The sequence below is a fragment of the Heptranchias perlo genome, chromosome 4 (assembly GCF_035084215.1).
Source record: "Heptranchias perlo isolate sHepPer1 chromosome 4, sHepPer1.hap1, whole genome shotgun sequence".
Taxonomy (NCBI): Eukaryota; Metazoa; Chordata; class Chondrichthyes; order Hexanchiformes; family Hexanchidae; genus Heptranchias; species Heptranchias perlo.
In genome coordinates, this window is record NC_090328.1 from 108,758,172 (window position 1) to 108,783,267 (window position 25,096).

A 25,096-nucleotide genomic window follows, 5' to 3' on the forward strand; every position below is an offset into this window, starting at 1 on the left:
GAGATAATGCAACTGAGCAAAACTTATGACATCAATATAAAACCAACATCACAGCCACCACTGAAGAATTAATGCCGACAGAAAAAATGTATTTGTACAAGTGTCCATATTTATTGAAGGTGTAGCAAGTAAATAAACTGTAGTAGGAGGAGGATTACTCTCTATTTTAGATTACAGGCAATGCATTAGCAAAATATGAACCTCTCTGTCCTTTACAGCTCATTACCGTTCATCATTTCATAGAGTCCCCTTGGATTGACCTTTGAGACCAAAAGGTCACCTGAAAGGCCTCAAAGCGATTGGCTCCGCAATCAGTTGCAAAATGCCAATCAGAAAAAAAATGTTAAACCCAAGTATGGAAACGTTATTGGAACGAGTTAAATCAGTCCTATTGCAAAATGCTTGGCCAGTTTAATGTAATTAAAACTTGGCCAACAGAAATGTCACAATTAAGACACACATGGCTTTTGTGCACCACTGTCACAGGTTGTCTTAAACTGAGTAATTATCCAGGCAGTGGTCAGTCACCTCATGAAAATCTTAATCTACTGAGACAGCACCAAATACGTTAGTGGCAAAAAAAACCTGGAAAAATGTAGATGTGCAGCCCTTTTTTTTTTGAAGGTTGAATTTTATACACAAGGTGAGGGAAGTGCCAAAGAATGGGATACATGCCCACTTGGACACCCAGTATCAAACATTCCCAGCTGCCAAGTAAAATTCTCTCTGCTCTGCTCCAATTATGTGCTTAAACCTCATTTCTGCACCATTTGAGTCTAAGTTTTTCCATTTCCCACACCAACGATATTTGGGATTAAGGACATTAATTTAGTGGAAACTAGAACCCAACATGGAGCAATTCTGTTGTCGATGAAGCTCTCTAAAAACTGGTTTGAAACTTCCCACTTTATTTCACTTAGAACTTCACAGCTGGCAGAGAAAAAATGTCTGGGTAGATTCAAATACAAATCCCTGAGGTAAAAGAAAGAAAAAGAGGTCTTAAACAAGTGCAGCACCCAGTCCTTGAAACAAATCTACTTTTGTTATTTTCAATGTTTCACTGAAATTTCCAGCTGCTTTCACAATATCAGATTTCCTCATATGAAATCCACAATTGCTCGCAATTCCACAAGGCATTCTATAATGTTGTAGTAAACAGCAAACACTGCATAAACCACACACTTAGCATTGTCATAAAAACCCAACTGGTTCACTCATGTTCTTCAGGGAAGGGAACCAGTCACCCTTACCAAGTCTGCCCACATGTGATTCCAGTCCTATACTATATGGTTGGCTTTTAATGCTCTTAGGGCAACTAGGGATGAGCAATAAATACTACCTTACTAGTATCACCTACATCCCAAGAATAAATATATAATTTTAAAAAACAAACCTCAGTTGGTAACGCTTGGAAAGATATTGTTTGATCATCATAGATCATACTCATGACCAATGAGAAGTGTTCAGACAAATCTCTACATCACTGTACGCCACCAAGGACTCGCACAACGCAGATTCATATCGCATTTTCCCCACACGCTAAATTTTTAATCTTCGCGGGGCCTCTGCAATATATATCAAGCAGTAATTTAGCTTTCCCCACAGCAACTGCTGTTGGGGAGCCTGAATGCATTTAGGCTACTCATCAGATGTCACTTTGGCTCAGTTGGAAGCACCCTTGCCTCTTAAGTCAGAAGGTGGTTCAAGTCTGACTCCAGGACTTGACACTTCAGTGTAATACCGAGGGAGTGCTGCATTGTCGAAGGTGCTGTCCTTTGATGAGACATTTGGTATCCCATCTCCTTGTGCCCGGGGTTTAGGTGGGAATAAAAAAATCCCACTTTGAGGCTTCTGAGAGACAAGATACACTTGATAAATTCAGGTTCTTTTTTCCCTTACATGCAGCAGCCAGTACCAGAGCATTATTAGATGAGAAAGACTTGCATCTACATGACATCTCATGTCGCTCAAATGCCAAGCATTTCATATACAATTAATTATTTCAAAGTGCAGTGAATACTATCTAGGCAAACACAGCAAGCATTTTGTGCACAGCCATGTCTCTCAAAAAAACAATGGCTTGAATGATCAGTTAACCTGCTTTTGGTCTCCATTATTCACCAAGAGACTCCCTGATCTTCTTTGACTCGTGTCAGAGGGTCCTTAATGTCAACTGAATTACTAGAACAGGCAGATGGGACAAGCTGCTGTCTGGAATGGACAGAGTAGATTCAAAGATGGAGGAGGTACTGCGCTTCGATACTTTGTTCAGATTAAAAGTAATTGGAGGTGTTCATTTAAAACAAAGCCAATTAGACAGCACCTGCCAAGATCCCAAAAGAAATCTATTTCCACAGTTGCAGTGGGGGATGGGTGGGGAGAAAGGAACACCTGTAATTTTGTAATGGTCTTTATCACAGAAATTAATGCATGGGATTGTTGAGAGGTCTGAGGCCAAGAAATGTTGGGAATCTGATACTTCAAAACCTGCATCACCGAAAATAAGACATGATACAAACAACCATATTTTTTTAAGATTTCCCGAGGCATTACTCACAAGTAAACAGAGAACTGGAATGTGTTTCCTGATGTTTACTGAGCTGCTGCTGCTCATCCCTTTGACACAGCATAATTTACTGAGGCATCATATCACACGATGGAGCCATGAAACCATTATATACCTTACACTGAACAATACAGGCCTCACCGATATCCTAGCTGTTAGCATTTACCAACCATTTACAAAACTTAAGAGGCAAGTAGTTGTGTTGTTTCGTCCACAAAACCATTGATAAGATATTTTTTAAAATTTTGATCCATCTCCCACACAGTGGTTTTTGCAATATTTGCTTACGGTGCAAGTACATAATTTCCTTGTTGATTCATCCCAACTCCCTCTTAAACCATTTTCCAGTTTATTAGTTATTAAGATGTTTAAAAAAAGCCAGAAATTCTGTAAGGATGCGATGGGCACTTCTTGTGTGCCTGACAATGGACTTCCCACCAGCGATCCCACCTCTACTAAGTCCAAGGACCTACTGCACCAATGTCTATCTCCAAGCATTTGGAAATCAGCTGCCATAGAAAGCATTTCTTTTAAAGTATATTGAAGAGTCCCAGGCTCTATGAGAACTGGGAGGGAGTCCTCGAGTTCCTGGAAGACTAGAGAAAGATGGTCTGGGAACACTGGGACGGTCCTAGGAGCAGTGAGGAGGGAGGTCCTGGAGACTGATAGCATTAGGGGAGAGTCTGGGACCACAGGGAATGTGGTCCAGAAGTTTCTCAACACTGAGATGGTGTTGCAGTATCTGAAAGTGAGGAAGTGGGGGTGGGGCTCTGCAGTGTTAGTTGCTGGGATTGGACAGTTTTGGGAGGCAGTATTTTGCTTTCACATCAGAAGCGTGTAACTCTTGTGACTCATTGTGGGGAAGGGACCCAGGTGAAAGGGAACCAAACTACCCCACTGCGTTCCCTCCTATCAGCCTTATCTTCCAATCTAGTGGTAGCCCCTTTTGTGCCCTCAGATACCCCACCACTACTTTCTCCAGCCAGCTGGTGTTTACGTTCCTGCCTTAAAAGGCATTTAAGCTTACATTTTCTGCTTCCTAAAACTTATAATAGAAAACCAAGGACTGGGAGAGCGCAGGAGGAAATAATTCACCCTTTGCTGCGCTATTAGTCAGTTTGCCAACTTATACTGTCTTTAATAAACACAAATTACTTCAAAGGTTCATTTGTTCAATTTCCAAGTTTTTAAATATATTATACAATTTCCTTATGCCTCAAAAATAGTTGAGATTTTTTTCCAACTGAATTTCAACAGCACTAAACAGCAATCAATTCTCTTATAAACAATCTGTTTTCTGTTTTCCTTCCTAACCATCAAATAAACCATGATCACAGGTTTTGCTATTGACAGATGTCTGGCTGAGCAGTTCGTCAGAGAACACAGAATTTCTTAAGTGTCATCATTTGCCTGAAATAAAGATTTGAACATTCCATCTCCAGTTTCTTTCAAAAGTCTTTTAGAAAAAGCAAAGAAACTCTGAACCCCTCACAGGGCAAGAAGTTGCACCATTCAACCCCGGGTAGATGGAGAATTCAGCAAACTGCACATGCTCAGAATGTGGTTGAAAGTGCTCTCCAACTGCTGAGACAAAAATATACGTTCGAAGCCAAGGTTTTTGAAACAGGCTTAAAGTAAAAACTTGAAATAAGGGTATTAAAACATACAAAAGATAATTGAATGGGTAAATTTAATCATGTTATTGTGAATTTTGCCCCCCATTTTACTTAAAACCTAATTTTGGATATTAGACTTTTCAGTTACTGAGAGAAAACATAATGGCCATTTTTTTTTCAAAAAACACTCTCAATAATTCAACTGGTTTATCAATTGTGATTGCGAAGGAAACATGAACACTGGTGAAGCTGGATTAGAGGTGGAGGGATCAGTGTTTAAAATGTAATTTAGTCCCCATTTTAAAATCATACATTTGTCTTCACTTTTGTATATTACTCTGACATTACGTTATTTATAGATAAATTGCAAGACTCGAGGCAATTTGGGAAGCAGATAAGCAGAGCTGGTTGGAGCACAGGCGTCTCTCTGCAGGACAGGGTGAGGAATTGGGAGACAAAATTGCTGCAGTATCAGTACTGGCAGGAGAGTGTAATTACATGGTGACAAGTTTACATTAGCAGTTTCCATTGTAAGTGTGGACATAGCAAATCTGTAACAGAAAAAGTTGTCAGAAAAGTGTGACAAAAGCTTTTCCATTGGCAGATGGGTCAGTCACCTCAGACTTAAGACAACTGGCAAAAGAACCAGAAGGGAGACAAGGAGAATTTTTTTTTTAATGCAGTGCCTGAAAGGGTGGTGCAAGCTGATTCAATAGTAACTTTCAAAAGATAGTTGGATATTTAATCGAAAATGAAAAATTTACAGGGCTTATGGGGAAAGAGCAGGGAAGTGGGTCTAACTGGACAGCACTTTCAAAGAATCTGCAGAGGCACAATGGGCTGAATGGCCTCCTCCTGTGCTGTAAATGCTATGAATCTATGAAAAACATGACAAGAACTGTGATGTAGTAGGCAGGAAGTGCATGCAGATGTAAGATTTTAATTACATTATAGATAATAGTTAACATTCTGAAAATTTGCTTTGTGATTGCAAGAACTATTTCAAAACCAATTCTCGTAATGTAATTCAGTCCCCATTTTAAAGTCACATATTAGTCCTCACTTTTGTATATTACTTTGACGTTACATTATTTATAATTAAATTGCAAGACTTGGGAAGCAGATAAGTCAATTTAGTTAGAGCACAGGAGTTTGCAGCATTTCCTGAGAATTAATCAACAACTTTGAGGCCATGATTCTGGCTGTTGGCAACAAGGGCTGGTAACTCAACAGCAGGTTCTGGGCAGCAGCATCAAAGCACACACACCATTTCCGAAATTGTTACAAAGCAACAATCAAGCTCAGAACATACAGAAAATAGTGAAAAAGGTCACATGGATGGATGATAATAGGCTCATCATCATTATTTCAGGAATACTACATTCGGCAACCACGGTGGCTCCTTACAATTCTAATTTTTAATCACTTTAGGTGCAGTATCAAATGAAATAGGCATTGTCTTAAAATATTGAGAAGGAAAAGAACATGGACCGAAAATGACAGGCCAAACGTTTACACAGCATTTTTAATGTAAAGCAACTTGACTTTTTTTTTTACAAGTAGAGATGGAGAACTGAAGCCAAGCCATGAAGGGAGAGGTCAGTTGCAACAATGAGCTCAGAGCAAATTTTTTTTGAAAGGTGGGGAGTGAAGAGGTGAAGTGCAAAGGTTCAAGGAGGGACTTGCAAAGTGTAGGATCGAGGTGGCTAAAGGCTATGCCACCAATGGTGGGGAGAAGGGCCGGATGCACGAAAGGCTAGAGTCCAAAGACCGAAGGATGCAGGGCGTTGGAGATAACGTGGGACAAGGCTGCAGAGGGACATTAAGCCAAGGTTTTTAAATGAATGCATTGGGAGAATTGGAGCCAGTGGAGGCCAGCAAGAATGGGGACAATGAGTGAGAGAGGTTTGGTGTGGAACAGGGCACAAGTGGCTGGGTTTTGGACAAGGTGAAGTTTATGGATCGTGGAGGGTCGGAGGCCAGCATTGGAGTAATCCAATTTAAAGTTGATAAAAAGATAGGGTGTCAACTATGACCGGACTGAGGCAGAGACAATGGCCAGCAATATTGTGACGGTGGAATTAAGAGTCTTGGTGATGGAGAGGGTGAGAGATTTGAAGCTCATCTTGGGGTTGAAAAGGATTGCAAGGTTTTGCATGGTGTATGGTGAAGCCTGAGTGACTGACCAGGGAGGGGAATAGAATCTATGGTAAGGGAGTGGAGTTGATGAGAGAGTGGAGTACAGTGAAACCTGTACCCCAAAAGGGTGGTGGAAGCAGATTCAATTGTGGCTTTCAAAAAGGAATTGGGTAAATACTTGAAGGGAAAAAATTTGCAGGACGACAGGAAAGAGTGGGGGAAAAGAGACTAACTGGATTGCTCTTACAAAGAGCCGGCACGGGTTCAATGGGCCGAATGGCTTCCTTCTGTGCTGTAACCATTCTATGATTTTATATACAATGGGACAACAGCAAAAAAGGGATACCTGAAAAAGGGATATTCACTAACAGTCCCAGATAATTCACTGTACATACAATGACTATTTTGAAAATAATGACACCTGCAAATAAAGGACACCTGATGCAAGTCCCTTAGGTGTCCCTAATTTACAGGTTTCACTGCATATGGTACGAGCCAAAAATGATGGCTTCGGTCTTCCCAAAGTTCAACTGAAGGAAGTTGTGACTCATCGATGAAAAAGTTCTCAGTATCCATCTATTAGGTATGCACACATTTAAAGTTATACACCATCACCAACTTACATGGTTGTAAATGATCAGGAATTTATTTTAATACTAATTTATTTTTTGCATAATTTCTGCTTTCTTCACATGAAATACAAACAAACGTAAAGGACTTAGCTTCTAACAGCCATATGAGATTCTGATCCAGATAATCAATCAAAAGACTTATTTATCTAAAAAAAATTGTATTGAGTACAAACACTTAAACCGGGCAATCAAATAATTCAAGACCAAAAAGCAACTCCATTAGCAACCAACCTGACCTTTTCATGTGCATGTTATTGGATAAGTGAGACCCTTTTATGTGGCAATATACTACACAAATGGGAGTTTTTATATATGTCAGCTACTATTACACTTACAGTACATGTCAAACAGCCAAACGTCAACAATAAATTCAAAAGGTTAATGGGGTGAATAAAAAAAGATGCAAACAAAGTTCAGCCGAAAATAGCAGATAACAGATTTCAATCCAGCTTGGTGAGGGGAGGAAGGAAGTGGACAAGAAAAACTCAGTTGGTCTTTGCTTGATGTAACAGAACTTTAGTCTCCAAGAACAGAAACAGAACAATTTGAAGACTCCACGACAGTACTAGCACATTGGCCACCAAGGAGACATTTATGCATTACATCGATTAACGTGACAAACTTTTCAATACGGTTGTTTTCTGCAATAGCAGCTTGGTTTCAAACACAAGTCATTTTAGCAGCAGATATGAGCAGTGATGTGATGGTGCACTCAGGCCAACCATGTTGCTCTTTCCATATTGGTCTAGTATGTTGGCTTGGCTCACTTTGGAGCACTCTCTCCACTGACTCAAAAGAATGATAGAACGGTTACAGCACGGAAGGTGGCCATTTGGCCCATCGAGTCCGTGACAGTGCTATGCAAGAGCAATCCAGCTAGTCCCACTCCCCAGCCCTTTCCCTGTAGCCCTGCAATTTTTTTCCTTTCAAGTACTTATCCAGTTCCCTTTTGAAGGCTATGATTAAATTTGCCTCCACAACCCCCTCGGGCAGTGCATTCCAGATCCTAACCACTCACTGTGTAAAAAAAGTTTTTCCTCATGTCACCTTTGATTCTTTTGCCAATCACCTTAAATCTATGTCCTCTGGTTCTTGACCCTTCCGCCAATGGGAACAGTTTCTCTCTATCTACTCCGTCTAGACCTTTCATGATTTTGAATACCTCTATCAAATCTCCTCACAACTGTCTTCGTTCCAAGGAGAACAACCCCAGCTTCTCCAGTCTATCCACGTAACTGAAGTCCCTCACCCCTGGAATCATTCTAGTAAATCTCTTCTGCACCCTCTCGAAGGCCATCACATCTTTCCTAAAGTGTGGTGCCCAGAACTGGACACAATACCCCAGTTGTGGCCAAACCAGTGTTTTATAAAGGTTCATCATGACTTCCATACTTTTGTACTCTATGCCTCTATTTATAAAGCCCAGGATCCCGTATGTTTTTTTTAAAACCACTTTCTCAATCTGTCCTGCCACCTTCAACAATTTGTGCACATATACGCAGATCTCTCTGTTCCTGTACCCATTTTAGAATTATGCCCTCTCGTTTATATTGCCTCTCCTCATTCTTCCTACCGAAATGTGTCACTTCGCATTTTTCTGCATTAAATTTCATCTGCCACATGTCCGCCCTTGCCACCAGCCTATCTATTTCCTCTTGAAGTCTTTCACTATCCTCTTCACTGTTTACTACCCTTCCAAGTTTTGTGTCATCTGAACACCATCCCGACTTGGAAATATATCACTGTTCCTTCATGGTCGCTGGGTCAAAATCCTGGAAACCCCTACATAACAGCACTACGGGAAAACCTTCACCCCACGGACTGCAGCGGTTCAAGGCAGCGGCTCACCACCACCTTCTCAAGGGCAGTTAGGGATGGGCAATAAATGCTGGCCTTGCCAGCAATGCCCACATCCCATGAACGAATAAAAAAAAAATTGTGCCCTGTACACCCAAGTCCAAGTCATTAATATACATCAAGAAAATCAGTGGTCCCAGCACCGACCCCTGGGGAACACCACTGTACACCTCCCTCCACTCCAAAAAGCAACTGTTCACCACTACTCTCTGTTTCTTGTTGCTTAGCCAATTCTGTATCCAAGTTGCTACTGCTCCCTTTATTCCATGGGCTGCAATCTTGATAAGCCTACCATGGGGCACTTAATAGTGGGTTCAAGCTCCACTTCAGCTCTTGAGCACACAATCTAGGCTAACACTACAGTGCACTAAGGGTTTGATCAGAGGTGCTGTATTTCAGTTGAGATATTAAACCAAGGCCCCCTATGCCTTGGCGTGAAAGATTGCTGGTCACCAAGGAGCAGCAGGAGCTCTCCCCATATTTTAGCCACCATTCCTCCATCGACCAACACAATCAAGGCAGACTGTAGACAATCATTTAATTTGTTGGTTGAGGTTGTGATACGCAGTGGAAAAAAATGCTTTGCAAATCAAATTTACTGGCCAATGCGCTTTTAATACGATGAGTCCAGTTCAACTTTGTTACGCGTGGATATAGAACTTCCACTGGTTTAAACTAGGGCAGACGATTCCCATTTTACAGCTGTCCCTCAACTCCTACTCAATGAAGCTCTCTACCTCAAATCACATCTCAGCCGCCTCGCTTCCAAGGCTTACTTAATTTTTGAATCTCATTCCCCAAGATTTAGGTGATGTGCATTATACTTCAATTAATCAGTCAGTCAGTCATGTCAGGAAAGATAGGGAAGGAAAAAAGGGGGGGGTGGCGAAATGGCAGTCTTGATTAAGAAGAATATTGCAATGCTGGAGAGAGATGTCCTTGAGGGGTCAAGGACAGATCTATTTGGTTAGAGTTAATAAACAATAGAGGTGGGTGTATTCTATAGGCCACCACCAAGTGGGAAGGATGTAGAGGAGCAAATTTGCAGTGAAATTACAGAGAGGTGCAAGAACTATAGAGTAGTGATAATGGGGGACTTCAACTATCTTAATTATAGACTGGGATAGTAATAGTGTAAAGGGCAAAGAGGGGGAGGAATTTCTGAATTGTGTTCAGGAGAACCTTCTTGATCAGAACATTTCCAGCCCAACGAGGAAGGAGGTATTGCTGGATCTAGTTCTGGGGAATGAAGTGGGTCAAGTGGAGCAAATGTCAGTGAGGGAACAGTTAGGGAACAGTGATCATAGTATCATAAGGTTTAGATTAGTTATGGAAAAGGACAAGGAGCAATCTAGAGTAAAAATACTTAATTGGAGGAGGGCCAATTTCAATGGGTTGAGAACGGATCTGGCCCGGGTAAACAAGAATCGAAGATTGGCAGGCAAAACTGTAATCGAACAATAGGCGGCCTTTAAAGAGGAGATGTTCGAGTACAGACTAGGTACATTCCCACAAAGGAGAGAGGTAGGGCAACCAAAAGCAGGAACTAGGAGTCACAAAACATATTTGAAAGTTCTTTATCTGAACGCACGTAGCATTCGTAACAAAATGGACGAGTTAACGGCACAAATAACTACGTATGGGTATGATCTTGTGGCCATTACAGAAACATGGCTGCAGGGTGACAACGACTGGGAATTAAATATGCCAGGGTATTTAACAATCAGGAAGGACAGGCAGGAAGGAAGGGGAGGTGGGGTGGCTATGTTAATAAAGGAAGGAATCACTGTAATACAGAGAAATGATACTGGGACAAAGGATCTGGATAATGAAACAGTTTGGGTAGAGATAAGGAATAATAAGGGGAAAAAAACACTAGTGGGCGTAGTATATAGGCCTCCTAATAGTTGCAACTCTGCTGGAAGAAGTATTAATCAGGAAATAGTCGGGGCATGTAATAAGGGAACAGCTATAGTTATGGGGGATTTTAACTTTCATATTAACTGGACAAATCAAATTGGGCAGGGCAGCCTTGAGGAAGAGTTTATTGAGTGTATTAAGGATGGATTTCTTGAGCAGTATGTAACTAATCCTACAAGGGGGCAAGCAACCTTGGACCTGGTCCTGTGCAATGAGCCAGGATTAATTAATAATGTCCTAGTTAAGGATCCCCTTGGAATGAGTGACCATAACATGGTTAAATTCCATATCCAATTAGAGGGTGAGAAGGTTGGTTCTCAAACAAGCGTACTGAGCTTGAATAAAGGAGACTATGATGGTATGAGAGCGGAATTGATTCAAGTGGACTGGGAAAATAGATTAAAGGGTAAGACGGTACATGAGCAGTGGTGTTCATTTAAGGAGTTATTTTACAACTTTCAAAAAATATATATTCCACTGAGGAAAAAAGGATGTAAAAGAAATGACAGCCATCCGTGGCTAAGTAAAGAAATTAAGGATAGTATCTGACTAAAAACAAGGACATATAAGGTAGCCAAACATAGTGGGAGGATAGAAGATTGGGAAGCCTTCAAAAGACAGCAAAAAGTAACGAAAGGATTGATTAAGAAAGGGAAGATAGATTATGAAAATAAATTAGCAAAAAATATAAAAACAGATAGCAAGAGTTTCGACAGTTATATAAAAAGAAAAAGGGTGGCTAAGGCAAACGTAGGTCCCTTAGAGGATGAGACCGAGAAATTAATGGTGGGAAACATGGAGATGGCAAAAATGCTGAACAAATATTTTGTTTCAGTCTTTACGGTAGAGGACACTAAGAATATCCCAACACTGGACAAACAGGGGGCTCGAGGGGGGGGGGAGGAGCTAAATACGATTAAAATCACTAAGGAATTGGTACTCAGTAAATTAATGGGACTCAAGGCGGATAAATCCCCTGGACCTGATGGCTTACATCCTAGGGTCTTGAGGGAAGTGGCAGTAGGGATTGTGGATGCTTTGGTAATAATTTTCCAAAATTCTCTGGACTCGGCAAAGGTCCTGGCAGATTGGAAAACTGCTAATGTAACACCGTTATTTAAAAAGGGTAGTAGGCAGAAGGCTGGAAATTATAGACCAGTTAGCCTAACATCTGTGGTGGGTAAAATTTTGGAGTCTATTATTAAGGAGACAGTAACAGAACATTTAGATAAACATAATTTAATAGGACAAAGTCAGCATGGCTTTATGAAGGGGAAGTCATGGCTGACAAATTTGCTTGAGTTCTTTGAGGACATAACGTACAGGGTGGATAAAGGGGAACCAGTGGACGTAGTGTATTTAGACTTCCAGAAGGCATTCGACAAGGTGCCACATAAATGGTTATTGCTCAAGATAAAGAATCACTGGATTGGGGGTAATATTCTGGCATGGGTGGAGGATTGGTTATCTAACAGGAAGCAGAGAGTTGGGGGAAATGGTTCATTCTCGGACTGGCAACCAGTAGCCAGTGGTGTTCCGCAGGGGTCGGTGCTGGGTCCCCAACTCTTTACAATCTATATTAACGATTTGGAGGAGGGGACCGAGTGTAACATATCAAAGTTTGCAGATGATACAAAGATGGGAGGGAAAGTAGAGAGTGAGGAGAACATAAAAAACTTACAAGGGGATTTTAACAGGCTGGGTGAGTGGGCGGAGATTTGGCAGATGCAATACAATATTGGAAAATGTGAGGTTATGCACTTTGGCAGGAAAAATCAGGGAGCAAGTTATTATCTTAATGGCGAGAAACTGGAAAGTACTGCAGTACAAAGGGATCTGGGGGTCCCAGTGCAAGAAAATCAAAAAGTTAGTTTGCAGGTGCAGCAGGTGATCAAGAAGGCCAACGGAATGTTGGCTTTTATTGCTAGGGGGATAGAATATAAAAACAGGGAGGTATTGCTGCAGTTATATAAGGTATTGGTGAGACCGCACCTGGAATACTGCATGCAGTTTTGGTCTCCATACTTAAGAAAAGACATACTTGCTCTCGAGGCAGTACAAAGAAGGTTCACTCGGTTAATCCCGGGGATGAGGGGGCGGACATATGAGGAGAGGTTGAGTAGATTGGGACTCTACTCATTGGAGTTCAGAAGAATGAGAGGCGATCTTTTTGAAACATATAAGATTATGAAGGGGCTTGATTGGGTGGATGCGGTAAGGATGTTCCCAAGGATGGCTGAAACTAGAACTAGGGGGCATAATCTTAGAATAAGGGGCTGCTCTTTCAAAACTGAGATGAGGAGAAACTTCTTCACTCAGAGGGTAGTAGGTCTGTGGAATTTGCTGCCCCAGGAAGCTGTGGAAGCGACATCATTGAATAAATTTAAAACAGAAATAGACAGTTTCCTGGAAGTAAAGGGAATTAGGGGTTACGGGGAGCGGGCAGGAAATTGGACATGAATTTAGATTTGAGGTTAGGATCAGATCAGCCATGATCTTATTGAATGGCGGAGCAGGCTCGAGGGGCCGATTGGCCTACTCCTGCTCCTATTTCTTATGTTCTTATGTTCAAAGTCAGAGATACCTGGATGACGAAAGAGATAGAGAGTAAGATGAAGCAGAAAAAAGGGGCGTATGACAGATGTCAGGCTGATAATACAAATGAGAACTGGGCTGAATATAGGAAGTAGAGAGAAATGAAAAAGGAAATAAGAGGGGCAAAGAGAGAGTATGAGAATAGACTGGCAACTAACATAAAAGGGAATCCAAAAGTCTTCTATGGCATATAAATAGTCTATGGGTAGTAAGAGGAGGGATGGGGCCAATTAGGGACCAAAAAGGAGATCTACGCATGGAGTCGGAGGGCATGGCTGAGGTACTAAATGAGAACTTTGCATCTGTCTTTACGAAGAAAGAAGATGCTGCCAAAGTCACAGTAAAAGAGGAGGTAGTTGAGATACTGGATGGGCTAAAAATTGACAGAGGAGATACTAGAAAAGCTAGCTGTACTTGAAGTAGATAAGTCACCTGGTCCAGATGGGATGCATCCTAGGTTGCTGAGAGAAGTAAGGGTGGAAATTGCAGAGGTGCTGGCCATAATCTTCCAATCCTCCTTCGATACAGGGGTGGTGTCAGAGGACTGGAGAATTGCAAATGTTACACCCCTTTTTGAACAAGGGGTGTAAGGATAAACCCAACAATGACAAGCCAGACAGTTTAACCTTGGTGGTGGGGAAACTTTTAGAAACGATAATCCGGGACAAAATTAATAATCGCTTGGACAATCGTGGATTAATAAAGGAAAGCCAGCACAGATTTGTTAAAGGCAAATAGTGTTTAACCAACTTGATTGAGTTTGTTGATGAGGTAACAGAGCGGGTTGATGAGGGCAATGAGATTGATGTTGTGTATATGGACTTTCAAAAGGCATTTGATAACTTGCCACATAATAGGCTTGTCAGCAAAATTGAAGCCCATGGAATAAAAGGGGTAGCGGCGGCATGGATACAAAATTGGCTAAGTGACAGGAAACAGAAAATAGTGGTGAACGGTTGTTTTTCGGACTGGAGGGGGGTGTACGGTGGTGTTCGCCAGGGGTCGGTACTCGGACCACTGCTTTTTTGATCTATATTAATGACTTGGACTTGGATGCACAGGGCACAATTTCAAAATTTGCAGATGACACAAAACTTGGAAGTGTAGTAAACAGTGAGGAGGATAGTGATAGACTTCAAGAAGACATCGACAGGCTGGTGGAATGGGCGGACACGTGGCAGATGAAATTTAATGCAGAGAAGTGCGAAGTGATACATTTTGGCAAGAAAAATGAGGAGAACTAATCTAAACTAAATGGTAAAACTCTAAAGGGGGTGCAGGAAGAGAGAGACCTGGAAGTATATGTACACAAATCTTTGAAGGTGGCAGGACAGGTTGAGAAAGCATATGGGATCCCGGGCTTTATAAATAGAGGCATAGAGTACAAAAGCAAAGAAGTTATGTTGAACCTTTTTAAAACACTGGTTCAGCCACAACTGGAGTACTGTGTCCAATTCTGGACACCGCACTTTAGGAACGATGTGAAGGCCTTAGAGAGGGTGCAGAAAAGATTTACTAGAATGGTTCCAGGAATGAGGGACTTCAGTTATGCAGATAGACTGAAGAAGAAAGCTGCAAATGGTGAGCCAATGATACAAAGTACCTCCATTTTCAGATGCTGCTTTTGGATTCAAGAAGGGAGGGGAGAAGAAAAAAAACTGCTTTTCTACAGACCCCCAGGATATCCCAAAGTGCTTTTTGAAGTGCCACCGCAATTCTGTGCATAAATGTGGTAGCCAACTTGTGCACAGCAAGGTCCTGCAAACAGCAAACAAATTAATGACGAGACAATCTATTGTTCATAGTTTGATTGAGGAAATAATGTTGGTCAGGACACAGAGAACTCCCTGTTCTTCTTTGATGTAGTTCTGTGGGATCTTTCACAAGCGCCTGAGCAGGCAGACAAAACCATTGCTTAACATCTCATCCGAAAAATGGTACCTTCAAAAACGTACTGAAGTGTCAGCCTAGGTATGTGCTCAAGTCCGTAATGAGACCTGAAACCATAATCTTCTGATTCAGAAGATTGTGTGCTGCCAACCGAGTCAATATGATACTTAAGACATGCAGAAAGGAGGGTTGTCTTTTTTGGGATTCCGGTGCAACCTCCTCAAAAAGGAGAAGTATACTCTCTGCTGGCAAAGAACATGGATTCAATTAGTAAGTCTGCCAAGGTAAAGCGAGCCAGTATTTGAGGACAAGTAGATCGACAAATTACGCTTACTTTCCTCTCATCGTTGAAAACCCCAACTGAAGCTTCATACTGAGCTCTCAGAAAACAGTTCTTTCCGAGATTCACACATATCCCCAAGCTGCAGCAAAGCACACATTACTGCTACCACTTCAAGCTGAAGTTGTTCTCTCACTACCATTTGGAAAGGTGAGTCTGCAAAGTAACCTCACACTACAACCTACCGACATGACAGGTGGGGAAAAAAAACAGAAAACGGGTCCCTAATTTCAGGCCATCAAGTTAATTTGAACAGGTCGTGCTCAATGTCCTGAGGCCTAAGAATGGAGAGAGTGGTCCAAACTGAAACTTGAGGTGTCCCCAAATTCAGGTCAGTACCATACTTTTTGTGTTATCTTTTTCCATTTCACTCACTCACATGAACACATTCTAGCAAACCAGCATGACACACATAACTAGCTCTGTAAACTCTGTTTGAAAGAATCAATTGCTGTCAGCATTCCAGCATATGTTCCTCTTCCTTTTCTACAGGTGAACTCCAAGAACCAAACCACAGATCCCATTGTCACCTACAAATTCAGCAACACATTGCACCTTGCATCACACACTCCTTCCATAGTCAGTACCAGCAGTGATATCCACCTTGGGGGATTTAGAAAGTTAGTTTGAGAAAGGTAGACTGTATGAGGAGCAGATAATGGTGACATCAGGTGTAGGTATCTGTTAGCCAGAGGTCCAGCTCGTATCCTTCCTCAGCTTCAAGGCACAAGGGTTCATACATTATAGCACCTGCATTTAAAATAAAGTTATCTGTGCATCAACATTTCTAGTTGTTATTACAGAGTGTGGCAAGTCCAGCAACATCAGTGTGATCCTGCACGATTCTTAATCGAACTCCAGCCTGCCACAGTGCACATAGCAATTCCAGAGCCACCTGTAACTGAGCCCCATGACCAAGATCTTAAACTACAGTGACCTGTACTACGAAAAAAGGGTAAGAGCAACAATATTTTGGGAGCACCATCATCTCTAAGTTCCCCTGCAAATCACACATCTTCCTGATTTGGCCGTGCCTTCAGCTGTCTAGGCCCCAAGTTTTGAAATTCGCTCTCTAAACCGCTCTGCCCCTCTAACCTTCTCTCCTCCTTTAAGACACTCCTCAATACCTACCTCTTTGACCAACCTGTCCTAATGTCTTCTTACGTGGCTCGGTGTCAAATGTTGTCCGATAACGCTCTTTGTGACGTTTTACTACGCTAAAGGTGCTATGTAAATGCAAGTTGTTGTTGTTGGACATATAGCGCCATTCATCAATCATCACTGGTTAATAGCCTGGAATTCCCTACCTAACACCACTGTGGGAATGCCATCATAAAAAGGACACCAGCACCTTCTTAGGGGCGACTAGGGATGGGCTTTGCGAGAATTGCCTAAATCTGAAATAAAAAACAAATCTAATCAATGTTCAGACTGTTGCTCTGGAGGCCTTGGGCTTTAGTGCAAGAGGCTCACTTATAGAATTATAGAAAATTTATGGCACAGAAGGAGGCCATTCGGTCCATCGTGTCTGCACCGGCTGAGAAACGAGCCACCCAGCCTAATCCCATTTTCCCGAATTTGGTCCGTAGCCCTGCAGGTCACAGCTCTTCAGGTGCACATCCAGGTATTTTTTTTAAAATGAGTTGAGGGTTTCTGCCTCTACCACCCTCTCAGGCAGTGAGTTCCAGACCCCCACCACCCTCTGGGTGAAGAAAATGTTCCTCATTTCCGCTCTAATCCTTCGACCAATCACTTTAAATCTATGCCCCCTGGTTATTGACCCCTCCGCTAAGGGAAATAGGTCCTTCCTATCCACTCTATCTAGGCCCCTCACAATTTTGTACACCTCAATCAAATCACCCCTCAGCCTCCTCTGTTCCAAGGAAAACAACCCCAGCCTATCCCATCTTTCCTCACAGCTAAAATTCTCCAGTCCTGGCAACATCCTCGTAAATCTCCTCTGCACCCTCTCCAGTGCAATTACATCATTCCTGTAATGTGACGACCAGAACTGTACACAGTACTCAAGCAGTGGCCGAACAAGTATTTTATACAGTTCCAGCATAACATCCCTGCTTTTATATTCTATGCCTCGGCTAATAAAGGAAAGTATTCCATATACCTTCTTAACCACCTTATCTACCTGTCCTGCTACCAGGGATCTGTGGACATGCACTCTAAGGTCCCTCACTTCCTCTACACCTCTCAGTATTCTCCCATTTGTTGTATATGCCCTTGCCTTATTTGCTCTCCCCGAATGCATTGCCTCACACTTCTCCAGATTGAACTCCATTTGCCACTTTTCTGCCCATCTGACCAGTCCATTGATATCTTCCTGCAGTCTGCGGCTTTCCTCCTCACTATCAACCACACAGCCTATCTTTGTGTCATCTGCAAATTTTTTTAATCATGCCCCCTACGTTTAAGTCCAAATTGTTAATGTATATCACAAAAAGCAAAAGACCTGGTACCGAGCCCTGCAGCAGCCCACTGGAAACAGCCTTCTAGTCGCAAAAACACCCGTCGCCCATTACCCTTTGCTTCCTGCCACTGAGCCAATTTACCACGTTCCCTTGGATCCCATGGGCCGTCACTTTTTTGACCAATCTGCCATGTGGGACCTTGTCAAAAGCCTTGCTAAAAATCCATGTAGACTACATCAATTGCGCTACCCTCATCGATCCTCCTTGTCACCGCCTCGAAAAATTCAATCAAGTTAGTCAGACACGACCTCCCCTTAACAAATCCGTGATGACTGTCCTTGATTCATCTGTGCCTTTCTAAGTGACAGCTTATCCTGTCCCTCAGAATTGATTCCAATAAATTGCCCACCACCGAGGTTAGGCTGACTGGTCTGTAATTACTCAGTCTATCCTTCGCTCCCTTTTTAAACAACAGTACAACGTTAACAGTCCTCCAATCATCCGGCACTAAGCCTATATCCAGTGAAGTTTGGAAAATGATTGTTAAAGCCTCTGCTATTTCCTCCCTGGCTTCTTTTAACAGCCTGAGATACATTTAATCCGGCCCAGGTAATTTATCCACTTTCAAAGCTGCTAGTCCCCTTAATACTTCCTCTCTCACTATCCCATCCAATATTTCACACTCCTCCTCCTTAACTTCAATCCCTGTATCATCCCTCTCCTTTGTGAAGACAGATGCAAAGTATTCATTAAGAACCATACCCACATCTTCCGCCTCCACACATAGTTTACCTTTTTGGTCTCTAATAGGCCCTACTCTTTCCTTAGTTATCCTCTTCCTCTTAATGTATTTATAAAACATCTTTGGGTTTTCTTTGATTTTACCTGCTAATATTTTTTCATGTCCTCTCATTGCTTTCCTAATTTCCTTTTTAACTTCACCCCTGCACTTTGTATACTCCTCTAAGCTTTCCGTAGTATTGAGTTCCCGGTGTCTATCATAGGCTTTCTTTTTCTGCCTTATCTTACCCTGACTGCTTCTTGACATCCAGGGGGCTCTAGATTTGGCAGTCCCTCCCTTTTTCTTTGTGGGAACATGTTTACCCTGAACCCCTTGAATCACCCCTTTGAATGATTCCCACTGACACTGATTTACCTTCAAGTAGCTGTTTCCAGTTTACTTATTCAGCTTCAACATATATGATGAAATCAGAGGAAGCACCAGTATGCCAGGCTTCACTGCTCTCATAGCTACCCTAAAGTCTAACCCTCTCCAAATCTGCGGGCATACTGAAGGAGTGCCCATACTGAAGGAGTGCCCAGAACATGGCTGGGTTAGGGACAGATGAGGTTGCTAGCTCTGAAGACAATGCCACATCTGGTCTGTCCAGCTCCCCCCCCCCCCCCCCCACCTCACAAAAATGGCTGAAGATGGGTCAGAAGGCAGACAGGACCAGCCAGTCACCGCAGCAGATGCGAGGGCAGAAGCTGCAGGGGCATCTCATGACCCGACACAAGGAAGTACAGTGGCACCTCAATCCCAAGAGGCTTAACACAGCTAGTCACCTCACTTATTGTAGTCACTGATCAAGCATCTAAAAAGGACAAGATTAGGATGCAGAACACACAAAACATGAACCATCACCAAGGGGAAGTCGTGGGACAAAAAGCACATACCACACTAATAATTTATAAGGAATTAAATTTCATTGTCTTTCATTTCCATTGTGTCCAGAGCATTTTCTTCCCGAGCCACAGAATAATGAATGAGCAAATCAAAAGATTGGCATTAGTGGTAGTTGAGCTAGTGCAGAGGCCTATATTGCTGAAGATGTTTTAGGCCACTACACTGTGCAGATGTGGAGAGGACTATTCTCACTGCTGCCTCCAGTGATGTTTCTGTCAGGATATCTACTGGTTGATCGCCATCGTCTTGCACCACCTCTTACTCCACCACCAGTTCTAAAGTTAGGCTTCTCTGCATGGCATAATTGTGGAGTATACAACAGACTAAGATGATCTTGGAGCTCCTGGTGGGATTGTACATTAAACTGAAGCTTAAGTCATGATTGCTGCCTGGGAAGCAGGCACTGACCTGCATGAACCTATGCTGATAGAGTGAAATCCCTTGCGGTTCACAAAGAGCATGGACTGTGTGTAGGACAGTCATATAGATGCCATGAATGATGGCTTGAGCTTTGGGGAATACAGTGAAGTGAAAGAATTGCAGGGCTCCCTCATTCTGCTGCTGGGGTTCCAGGTGGAAAATGATGAAGTTTTTTGCCCTGGTGAATCAACAAATCAGTGACCTGCTTGATGTATCTGATGTCCCCTGTGGTATCTGGAAATGTGCCTGAGGAATAAAAGCTCTGAGTTTTGGTGACCTTAACTGCCATTGCCAGTCCCTGTGATGAATTTTGACTGGAGGTCAGAGAACAGAGAACATAATCCTGTTGCTGTTTCCCTTATGAAGCAGAGCTGGCTCATGTAGTTTCTCCAGAAACTTAACAGATAAGTGTGGTTAGGTTTATGGATACAGTTTTGTGGGTAAAAATAGGTGAAGGCAATTACTTTGGTACAATTGAACCTATTCCACATGCCTCCTCTCATCTCATTTCTCCTCCAAATAATATAAAGGGAGTAATTCTCACGAGAATTCCCATCTATTAGATATTAAAAATGCTGAGGGGGGCATAATACTGCAACTGAAATTTTACAGTTAGGTTTTGTCAATGGGAAAATCTATTTTAAAAGTATCAACATTTACCTGTTACGCGTGTTGGCGGGGCTGTGCTAGATGTTTTCAATTGAAATGTCATGCAACACAAGCTGGTATAATATACAGAGAGTTTATGGTTATAAGATCTGGTTGAGCCTGCGTCACTATGAAGTAACCCAAGTCTCTCAGCCTTTGGTGTGTCAGCCATCAGCCTTGTTCGCGTAAAAAGTAAAGGAGGCAAGAATTAGCATTCATGTATTTAATATTTTGCCGTTTATACGTTTGCTAGATCTCCCCCCGATTAGCTGCTGCACCTTGCTGCCATTTTTTCAGTGGCCTCGCTCCCACCCCCGGGTCCGATAGGCCAGAACCCTGGCCCCTCTCCACCACATGTGGCGGATGCTGCCGTTACCTCAGCTTTGCTCCACCCTGTTAGTTCCCAGTGCAGCCTCTCCCTCTCTCCTCAAATGAACTGTTCGCCAGAATTCCCGTCACCCGGCCAGTTGGCTTGCTGTCGTCTTATCCACGGCCTATTTGTGAACTGCTCATCACTGCCTATCCATCATCCTCTCCCAAAAAAAATGTCTGTAGTAGGATGCAGTGCCAAAATTGGTACCAACACTCCATTTTTCCATAACCCATAGCGCTCTAATCATATTATAGGAGGGAGAGGTTTTAGGGCCACAGGTGCATCTGATCGCTGGAGCAATAAACGTTAGTGTGACATCCACGTACACACACAGACGCATGAGGAGTACAGAAACAGGGACAGACATTGGAGCTACAATGGTAACGAAGATGACAAATCTGGTGATCAAAAGACTCACCATGAGCAATGCCATTAAGATCTATCAGAATCCAGAATTTTCAATGTGGCAACAATAAGTGTTACTTATAAAATACTAAGAAAAGCTGAAAAAATCAGCTGTCACAAATGCAACGGTAAAATTCACTTCCATGTGTGCGCCAAAGAAGCTCCTCCCCTTCAAACACAATCTTCCTCAATCCAGTACAAGCTTGATCCTGATCACCCATTTTATATAAGTGATTTACAGCAATTATGCTACATGCTCAGTTAACTGCAGAATCTCACCTGTGCTCATTGCTGTATTATCCCCAATTTTCATACTAAAATGTGGCTCTCATGTTTTTAGGCTGGCCGGAGAGGCAATGCTCTGGACACAACAGGCAGAGATCTGACAAGATGAATGCATGCCCGAGCTCCCAGCCATCATCGCCCATTCCACTCTGGAATCAGCTTCCAGGCGAAATGAACTGTACTGTTCCTTTTGCAATTTGGATCTTGCACGTACGAAGAAGAATTTTGTAGGTTGGACTTGCTAGGAGACACACGTTCTTGTGTATGAGGTTGATGAATGATTAATCGAGGTGTTTAAAATGATAAAGGGTTTCGATAAGGCAAATACAGAAAAAACGATTTCCTCTGGTGGGTGAATCCAGAACAAGGAAGCACAATCTTAAAAGGTATGCCATTTAGGAGTGAAATCAGGAAACACTTTTTCCACACAAAAGGGAGTGGAAATCTGGAACTCCGTCCCCCAAAAGGCAGAGATTGATAGATTTTTTTGTTAGGTATGGGTATCTAGGGATATGAAGCAAAGGCGGGTAAAGGATTTCAAGATACAGATCAGCCATAAACTCAAAGAATAGCCGCAGAGACTCAAGAGGTGGAACGGCCCACTCCTGTTGTCGTGTTCCTACGAAATCACATTCAGAAATCACCAAGCAGACGATGCTACCAGCACTTTTCCAGCATTAAGTAACAGGGGCACACACAAATAAAATTGCCCTCAGCCAGATGCCAAATCAACCCCCCCACTTCTCCCTGAATTCTCCTCACAGTAAGGGGCTAAACTAAACCCCACCACTCCTACCATCACCTTGCAGCCAAAGAACAAAAGAAAACCAACAAAAAGCAAAAAGAAAACCAAAAAAAGCAAAAAGAAAACTGAAGCTGCTGGAAATTGGAAATAAAACAAGTGCTGAAACACTCAGCAAGTCTGTCAGTATTTGTGGAGAAAACAGAGGAGTTAATGTTTCAGGTGCAAACCATTCATCAAAATTGTTCTTCACCCAGAACATAAACTTATCCGCCTGTCCACAGATGCTGACTGAGCTGGTGTCCGTACCAAAGAAAACCCTCTTCCACAACCAGGGAGAAAGGAAAACCTCACGATTATTCAGACATAAGTGCACAACCAGCTGTTACCAGCTAACCGCCATTAGGAAGGAGCAACCCTCCAACAATCACCTCATGTTTGGATGGCATGTGGCAATTATCCTGATGCCTTATTCACAGCAGATTACCTTTTTGCTGTAAAACCTTATTTTAGGTTTGCCTGCTGAAAATTTTGCCCCAAGATTCCACACCAGTTTGTCCTAATTCCCGTTTATGTAGTTTAGGCGTTTTACCTTGTAGCTGAGAATTTCAAATCCCATTCAAGTGAAACACTCATGTATTCACGGACTGTTGAGGTTTTCACAAAGTTTATTTGAACTTTAAATTATCTGATGCGTCATTTATTCAGAGAATTGCAATGCACAATCTCTTGCATGAGCTACAATGACAAATTAACCTTGAAACTTCCGACCCTTCAGTTCACCAGAAAAAGTATTTTTCACAATTAGAAGTTCATCTAATATTTCTGCAGCACTGGATCTGGACCTCTGGGTTTCTGGCTATCAGCCAACAAACACAGGGCCCAAGATAAATGATGCTGATATTCTGCCTCATCTACTCTAGTCTCTGCAGGTTTTTCTTTCACCAGTCCACATTTTGCAGCAGCAGCTTTTGGTAAGCATTGATGTTGAACAAAGTCCTGCTGCTGCCCGCCAAGTTATTTTGTTCGTTCATTCATTCATTCATTCGATCATTCTACTTGGATATTCACTCTTACCTTTCAACTTTCTTCCTCAGCTCAGATCCAGGTTCGGTTTTATCTCAGGCAACCACTGTCAATAAAAAGATCATTTATTATCTGACTATCCTTCAGATGCCGCAGCGAGTCACTGAACAACTCAAGGTGTCACTGGTTTCGGACCATCGGCATACAACATGCTACTGCCAATCTACAAAAGCTAGATTATTACATAGAATCTACAGCACAGAAACAGGCCATTTGGCCCACCTGGTGTATGCCGGTGTTCATACTCGACATGAGCATCCTCCCACTCTGATTACCTCTTTCCACCCTGCCCCGTGTATGCCTCGATTCCCTTCTCCCTCATGTATCTATCAAGCCCTACCTTAAATGCATCAATGTTATCTGCTTAAAGCACTCCACGTGGCAGCGATTTCTACAGTCTCATCATTCTTGATGTAAAGAAATTCCTCCTAAAATGCTTTATTTGATCTGGTAGTGGCCATCTTATATTTATGCCTCCTTGTTCTGGACTCACCCACAAGTGGGATCACTTGGTCCACATCCATTCTATCGAACCATTTCATAATTTCAAAGGCCTCTATCAGGTCTCCTCTTTTCCAGAGAAAACAGCCCAGCCTGCTCAATCTTTCCTGATAGTTGCATTATGGGCATGCTGCATGGATAATCTTTGTTCACAGCACTGTCATTTTCATAGAATACTATTTCCAAATTGTTTTTATTTTAAAACCAAAAGGATTTACACATAATCAAAAGCAAAAAACAGAGAATGCTGGAAATAATCAGCAAGTCAGGCAGTATCTGTGGAGAAAGAAACAGGGTTAATGTTTCAGGTCGATGACCTTTCGTCAGAAGTGAAAGATTTAACAGTTTTTAAGCAAGTACAGAGCCAGGGAAAGTGGGGGTGGGGATGGGGAGGAAAGAACAAAAGGGAAGGTCTCTGATAGAGTGGAGGGCAGGAGTGATTAAATGACAAAAGGATTGATGGTGCAAAGCAAGGAGGGTGGTAATGGAACAAGTGAAGAAACATAAGTAGAGACTGGAGGAGCTGCAAATGGCAACAGCAGAACCATTACCAGCACTTGCTGTCGGAAAAAATGGGAGTAGTGGTTATGATCTGAAGTTATTGAAATCAATGTTGAGTCCAAAAAGTTGTAAAGCATCTAATCAAAAGAGGACAGAGAGGTCAGAGCGGGAGCAGGACGGAGAATTAAAACAGCAAGCGACCGGAAGGTCAGGGTCATGTTTGCAGATTGAATGGAGGTGTTCAGCACAGCCAACATCAAATCTGCATTTGGTCTCCCCAGTGCAGAGGAGACCACACTGTGAGCAGAGAATACAGTATATTAAATTGAAAGAAGTACAAGTACTGTTTCACTCCTTCCATTCCCACTCTGTCCACGGCCTCTTACACTGTTCCACTGAAGCTCCACGTAAGCTTGAGGAACACCACCTCATCTTTCGATTAAGCACTTTACAATCTTCTGGACTTGACA

General features: G+C 42.4%; 1 protein-coding gene across 9 annotated transcripts in view; it reads right to left on the bottom strand.

Annotated features, from left to right (window-relative positions):
• Positions 1-25,096, bottom strand: part of adgrl3.1 (adhesion G protein-coupled receptor L3.1) — a 602,649-nt gene that overhangs the window by 401,983 nt on the left and 175,570 nt on the right. The window contains exon 3 of one of the 9 annotated variants that reach the window (XM_067983443.1): positions 23,616-23,670. The exons of the other annotated variants lie outside the window; for them this stretch is intronic. The gene's annotated coding sequence lies outside the window, so the exon portion shown is untranslated. The remainder of the gene's footprint in view (positions 1-23,615; positions 23,671-25,096) is intronic. 9 annotated transcript variants of the gene reach the window in all.